The sequence below is a fragment of the Pteropus vampyrus genome, unplaced genomic scaffold (genome assembly GCF_000151845.1).
Source record: "Pteropus vampyrus isolate Shadow unplaced genomic scaffold, Pvam_2.0 Scaffold232, whole genome shotgun sequence".
Lineage (NCBI taxonomy): Eukaryota > Metazoa > Chordata > Mammalia > Chiroptera > Pteropodidae > Pteropus > Pteropus vampyrus.
The window spans coordinates 1,290,239-1,297,712 of NW_011889013.1; positions in this window are offsets into that span (position 1 = coordinate 1,290,239).

Sequence of the window (7,474 nt, forward strand, 5' to 3'; positions counted from 1 at the left end):
TCCACCATCCTCTTTGCTCTGAATGTGTTGGACCATAACATTTGAACCTAAAGGAACTGATGGAATATTCCCCATAGTTCCACATCTCTCCCACATCAAACTAAGTGGTAGTTGACCTCAATCTCAGCTCTAGGGATGGGCTTGATTGACCTAAGCGTAATTCTGTTCTCTCTGCCAGTGACTGGTTTAGGAATCATCATCTCCTGGTGCTCCCCTGGCCAACAGGCATCGCCCCTTCTTCCAGTAGGCTGCTGGAATTGCAGGTTGTTGACCCCTTTAGAGTCTTCAAAGGCCAACTCATCTTACCTCTTTCACTTTGTGAGTGGGGATCCGAGGTCCAGGAAGGGGAAGCGATTTCCCCGAGGAAGTACAGAACAGATCTGGGGCAGAGCTAAGGCCGAAATGCAGGTCTCCTAGCTCCCAAGCCAGTGCTCTCCCCCACTATACCCCCATTCCCCCCAAGTGTACACCAAGACACTATCGACAGATTCTAACAGCCAGAACAGTTTCGATGGCCAAATAAACTTAGGAAGTGCTGTATTAAATAAATCGCATTAAAGATTTTTCTGTACTAGAGGAACTTCTCATAGTTTTGTTTTATATGTTCGTTTGTTTGTTTGTTTGCCAGTAACGCTTTGTGAATCGCTAAAGCATAAATGTAGTACACATTCTTTCTCAAATTTTTTGGAATTTCTTTCTCCCGGAGCATCTTATAGGAATTGTGTTCTGCAAATTCTATTTTAGAAAATGCACAGGATGGACCTGCCTCCATAAAAAGGAAATGAGGTCAAAACACAAAGAAAAGCACATAAGTAGAAGTGAAAAAATAGATAAATGAATAGTTGGATGGATGGATGGATAGATGGATGGATAGATGAAGGCAACATAATTTGAACCTCTAGCCTAAAGCAGACTTGTTACATGAACCAATACATCTTTCCTCTTAGGGTAGCTTGAATTCTACATTAGTCTGGGTTTTTTGTTGTTGTTGTTGTTGTTGTTGTGATCACAATACATAACAAACGATTTCCAGATTTCAGTAACATACCACAACACATGTTTATGCTGTACTCTTGAATCAGCTGGGCCAGGACCCTCGGCTTCTGGTTATGCTCGGGGCTTCTTCATGTGTCTTCATCCCAGGACAAAGGCCACCCGGTGCACGTTCTTCTCACGGTGCTAAGAGGAGGTTCCAGAGAGCTTCCTCGCTCCTTCCTCCACGTGAGGACACAGTGAGAAAACAGACGCTAAGAACAGGAAGAGGGCTCTCGCCAGACACTGAAGCTGCCGGCACCTTAATCTTAAATTTCCCAGCCTCCAGAACTATGAAAAGTAAGTGTTTGTTGCTTAAGCTACCCAGTCTACGATATCTCGTCACCGCAGCCCGAACTGACAAAGGCACCTCTACACTATCACGCCTCCTGAATAAGACAAGTACGTGAAGTTTAACAAATAGATTTGGGGGTATGCATTTCCCCTGTTTCAGCTCTGTGGGGACTACTAGAGACACTTCAACAGTTGCTGGCAATCTAACGTGTGTGCCTTGCATGTTCTGTGTGTCTCCTTAATAACAAGCAAGCGTAGGGGGCAAGTGTGGGTGACTCTGCCTCCTTCTAGCTCTGTGACCTTTGGCAAATCATCGAGTTCCCTGACCTCCTGCTTCCTCACCTGTAAGATGGGGCTGAAAATACTTACACCTGTTCATTTTACAGAAGTATTGTGAGGTCTAAAACGATAACAGATACAAAGGTCCCTTGAAGTTTGTCTTGTGCAAATGCTAGATTTGTTGTAAGATAATGAGACCGATCTTTTGAGGCAACATGCCAGACCTTACCCTCCAAAGCCTTCTCCTCCTCTCCTACCAAGCCGTAGATTTATTCTAATGATGCCATTTTTTTCCAATGTTTCTGTGGAAATTATCTTTACAGCTGGTTTATAAGGCAAATGAGAAAATCAGTTTTATAACTCCACAAACCTCCATTTCATTGGGAGAGCCAAAAAGTAGCAGTTCTGGATGATTTATGTCCATTTTTTTTTTTTTTTAATCAAATTCACCTGCAAAGGGGGAAGATCTGCATTCTGGAGACCGTCAAGGGAACTTGCCCGGGAATCATTATTTTACAGTCACGTTTTACGCTTATTGAACTCAAACATAACTGTGCCCCGGTGTACCAGCCAGGTCTGTGAGCAAGGACTCAGCCTGTCAAAAGATCAGGAAATCCATCCCGGGCATCGTTTTTGTGCTGAAAGATGGAGAACCGTGAGAACTAAATGTCTGTTGTTGAAGCCGCTGGTCTCTGACGCCCCTCGGAGGTCACGTCGGCTAAATCATTCCATCCATTCCTCCGGTTCATGCTTTCCTTCGACAGAGCACTCGCTCAGCGCGCTGGCAGCGAAGATGAAGATGCAGACAGAGGCGGCTGCCCTCGGGGCATTCCCACGCCGCTGAGAGAAGGGCGCAGGTCAACACACAAGCGCTAGAAAAGTGTGATGCGCCATCTGACCCAGGCCCACGATCGGTGAGAGGGGCGCCCCGGGCAGAGGACACACGTGACCTCCGCCCTCAGGAGCCGACAGCACAGGACCTATGGACAACAGCACCAGCGGGGAGCTGTGCAACCCGAGGTGTAGACCTCGAATATTTCAAACAATGCAGCTGGCTCAAGAAGAGTGGGTTCGACCTGCAGTGTAGACCTCAAATATTTCAAACTCAGAGAGAGGGGAAGGGGATTCTTACCAAAATGTTTAAACTTCTGACTTCCCTAGAGGAGGCTGGCAAATGCATGCTGTTTCTGACTGGTGGAGAAGTCCCTCTCCTGCTGGGCTGGGGCCTGCTCGGCCTCTGTGAGTCTCGCAGCTGCCCACCGCCCTCGCCCATGTTGCCTTCCTGGCTCCCGCTGGCACTGACTTGGCCACCTTGCTCTTGAGCTGGTGGATGCCATTCACCATGCCACGTCCAGAAACCCTTACGTCGGGGTCCACGGACTCCTCGAAGGATTCAAGAGGGGTCCATGAGCTCCAAGGGGAGCAAAACTTACTTCTTTTTTTTATGAACCACCTGAACTGTACATCTTCTTTCATTCATCAATGCAGGCAACAGACCGCAGTGCTGTTCGAGGCCCTTGCGCCCCGGGGCTCCGGCAGCAGTAGAGACCAGTGGTGGTCCCATATCAGAGGAGGGCTGTCTCAGGACGTCAAACAAGGGCTGTATTCTTCACTGCTTCGAAATTGCTGTACGTGTGAGACCTGCCACTGGGTCCTTATCATCTAGCACTTTGAAAATCATGTAACTTTTACTCATCATAAGTATAATGGGTGGTGGGTTTTTTTCTTTTTACATTTTGATCATCATTTTTTTAATAGAATTAGTGTCCTTTATAATCCTGTATCTTTCATTTTATGCACTTAATCCATTACTCTAAGATGGGGTCTATGGCACATAAAAAAAAAAAATCTTGATAATCCCCAGCTTAGGCACTGTTCTATGTGCTTCTCAACACAAATTAACACATTTAATTTTTGCTATCGCTGACGTAATTAATGATGTGGCTTTAACAAGTGAAGAAACCAAGCACAGAAAGATTAAGTAAACTATTCAACGCCACACACCCGGGAGGTGGCAGGGCAGGGGCGGGCGTTCCAACAGCCTGGCCCCTGAGGCTGAGCTCTCAAGTGCCCGGCCGTCCTAACTGGGCCAGGATCCCAAGGTCTCCATTTGGTCCTGGAGGTGATGGGAAGTCACACGAGGATTTTCAGCAGAAGAGGAGAGAGTGACATCTGCACTGGAGGAAGATGAGTTCCCCGGCAGCAGGGAGGAGGAAGGACTAGGTTAGAGAAGTCGCAGTGACAGAGGGAGTTAGAAGCCCAGCCCAGGGCAGTGGCGACGGGCGGGCTGGCGGTGCTCGCCCATCGGCGTTCGGGCTGTGGAACTAACACATTTGGGCACGCGGAGGATGGGCGGCTTGAACCTGGTTTGAGCCCTGAAACCTGATACGGTTATTTTTTCACTGACTGCTAGTCGAAACCAAGAAAATGAAAAGATTACATTCTGAAGCCAAGTATAATCCATCGGCAAGGGGGAGATGGTCCAATTTTCAGAACATTTTAGTCGATGTGGGTGGTCAGGAGAGAGTCTTTGCGCGTCCCACAACTGCAACCCAGTTCCGCACACTTTGGCGGACGTAATATGCACTAGACAGAGTGAAAGGCTCGAGGACATACAACGTGGTCACGAGAAGGTGCCCTGGATTTTGGGCAGACCAAGTCTTCATCGTGGGGGACCTTCCTGTGCACTGCAGGGCGGTCAGCATCCCTGAGCCCCGGGAGTTAAATGCCTGTAGTACTGCATCCCATCATAGCCACAGTCAAAAAGTGCCCCCCCCCCACACACACTTTCACGTGGACCGCTGGGGAGAGCTATCACCTGCTTGACAGCCACTGACTGGCTACTGACAAAAGAAAGCGTCAGAGGCACCGCGGGGCCCTTCTGCACCAGAGTCGGTCATTCCTGAAATCTCGCGGCAACGTTCTGTTATTAATAACCTGGTACTAACCACAATTTCGCACCTGAATGTGCTCTCTTTAATGCCTCTGGGCCTCTATCCATGCTCTTTCTTCCTCTGACACACTCTCCCCCCTGCTTACTCACCCAGCAGACCCTTCGTATCTGGCACGTGGTCAGGACTCAATAAATATTAGCCAGTAGGTATGTCTGCTCTGTAAAGACTATTCGACTTCCATAGAGAGAATAAGGCACACTCTCCCTGTCCACTCGGCTTTACGCCTACTGCCATTAAAACGATGACCAAACCGTATGGTGCTTATTTATTTCCAAATCAAACACACATTTCTAATAGACACTCAAAAATATGTGTTGAATGAATCAATAAATGATATCTGAATTTGTCCAGTGATCTGCAGAAACTCTCAACCGCCCTAAGAGGGGGGCAGGGAACACCTTCATTTTGCTGAGAGAACTACGGGGTCCCCTTTCCCCAAACGACTACCACGTGCTGAGCGTCTCGTTGGCGTTTAGCAGCACACTGTCTCGTTAAGTGCGCTGTATCATTTACTAGTAAGTCTAAGAGGTTAAGCGGCTCTCCCAAGGTCAAGGGCAAACAGCCAGTGAGCTGCACACGAAGGTCGCCTCCTGATCCACGGGGCTCATGGGGGGCACAGCAAGGACGTGGGACACAAATCCAAAATGCACACACCAGGACTTATAAAGAGGGCGTAGCAGGGCTAGGACTCTCTTTACAAAAAGATTTCAGGGTGACACTCTAAAAGGCATGAGCTCCCCTAATAATTCAAGAAATCTTTCTGACTCGCAAGAACTCATTTCGCACTGGTTTCATGAAGCGGGCCCACCTGGGTTCCTGGGAACCCAGACCCTCCATCGGTGCCAGGAAGGTGGTGAGTGTCCTCAGCCACCATCCGGATGCCCTCCAGCGCCTTCGGCTCCGCCCCTGGCACGCATGCCCATGTCCTTGGTCCCACTTGCTTGGAGCTCACCTGGGAGGGAATCCGGCACCGGAGCCCACAGGCCGTGCTTGGCTCCGGGAGGCACCCACTCTGGGCTGAGGTCGGGGGCCGCATTTTGCATTTTGCCTCGTTCCTCGGTGGTCTTCAGCGCTGGCGCCGGGGAGCACACAGTGCAGCAGCTGACTGGGAGACCACGGATGCGGAAAAAGCGGCAAAGCCCGGAGTGGGCTTGGAGGTGGGCGCCCCTCCCACCCCCGCCAGACGTCTCCTGCCACCCACGAGATGAAAGATGCTTCTGGCCCAGACGCGGTGCCCTTTCCACAGCCTCGTGCTTGTGCCGGACCATCGACTACCTGCCACTCCCCTCCCCTCCCTGAGCCTCTGCTTACTCAGATATAAAAGTAAGAGAGAATATCCACCGCTTACACGTGACGGACGACACTGTGTCCCGTTTAAGTACTCATGGCGGCAAAGGGAGTGGTAGAGAGAGAAAAAAGCCTTGTGACCCACGAGGCTGAAAGGTTCGCCATTCAGTTCCGCAGCTATTTATAGTGAATACACACGGTTCCAGAACCTTCTGGAGAGACGGAGATGGAAATGGCGCAGACCCAGCTGTCACAGCCCTGATATCAGGCCTGGTTTTCATGTCCTTTCAACGTGCAATGACCGCGGGGAAGGCGGTTGGGGTGCGAGAGGAGAGCAAATGCCCTGGTGGGTGGGACCGAGCTGGACCCCACGGGGTGTCCCCATGGGAGGCCTGGGGCCCGGGTCCCATTAAACTCGGAGCAGCTTTTCAGAAGAACACTGTGTCGTGAGGGCCGGCCAGGTGCCAGCCTTGTGCTGAAAACATCGCAGACGTCATCGGATTATCTGGAAAATTACCTTTGAAAGAATGAAGATCCTTCTCGGCCCTACGAAGGAGGCGTTGGTAACCCTGAGGCGGTTCTGTGGGCAGGCTATGGGCGTGAGCTTCGGAGTGGAGCGGCTGTGTGACTTCAGCAAGTTGTCGCCTGAGCCTCAGTTTCTTCATCTGTAAAATGGAGATCCTCCCAGGGTCTTTGAGGACCGTTCAAGGCAATATACATTTACTGCTTCGTACAGCATCCGGCGTATCAACTGCGGATATTATGGAATGAAAATGTCTAGATAGTCAAGATAATTCTAGAGATTCTAGATATTTAAAATAATTCTAGATATTTGATAATGTCCAAAATACAGCGGATATTCCACAAACATTAGCTTTTTTGCCATTACCCCCTCTCCAGCCCAGCCACACCTGAGCGCTGTATTTCCAGCACTTGGCACGAGGCAGGCATGCCATTGGCTGAACACGTGACTTGGGAGAATGAGGACTTCGAGCTGATAGGTTTCTCCTAGATCTGCGATCTGTCATCACCTTGTGCTGTAGCATCCTTTTGGGAGCATGTGCCCGCCTCTTTCCCTGACACACACACACACCCCACTTGGCATTCACATCTCAGCAATCTGTGGGTCAGAGGAGGATCAATTGTCAGACGCGCTCCAGCTTGCTATCCCTTAGAGACGGCACAATTACGTGCCAAGATCATAGTTGGGACAGAGCTGAGCCGAGACAGCTGGAGCGACCACTCTCGCTCCCGGCAGCCCCAGCGGGCCCCAGCCTCCACCTCCCTCCCCCGATGGCTCCCAGCCAGGCCTCGCGGCTTTCCCGGGTGGCAGCCCCACTCCGGAAGTCGGAAGCCGAAAGGGCAACAGGAAGAACCCTAACCTGGGCATGACCGTCCCCAGGAATCTTTTTAACAGACTCATCCCCTCACGTGGCAGCTACACAAAGGCACCGACAGAGCCAGTCACTGCAAGTTTCCCCTCAAGCTCCCGCTTCCTGGATGTTTATCTTCACGGAGACGGCATTTGTTTCAGAGGAGCGGATGTCAGCTCAGGCTCAGAGTAGGGGGGTGGAATCCCCCAGGGGCAAGGCCACCGTGTGTCCATCCCCGGCAGCTGTCAGAGCTGG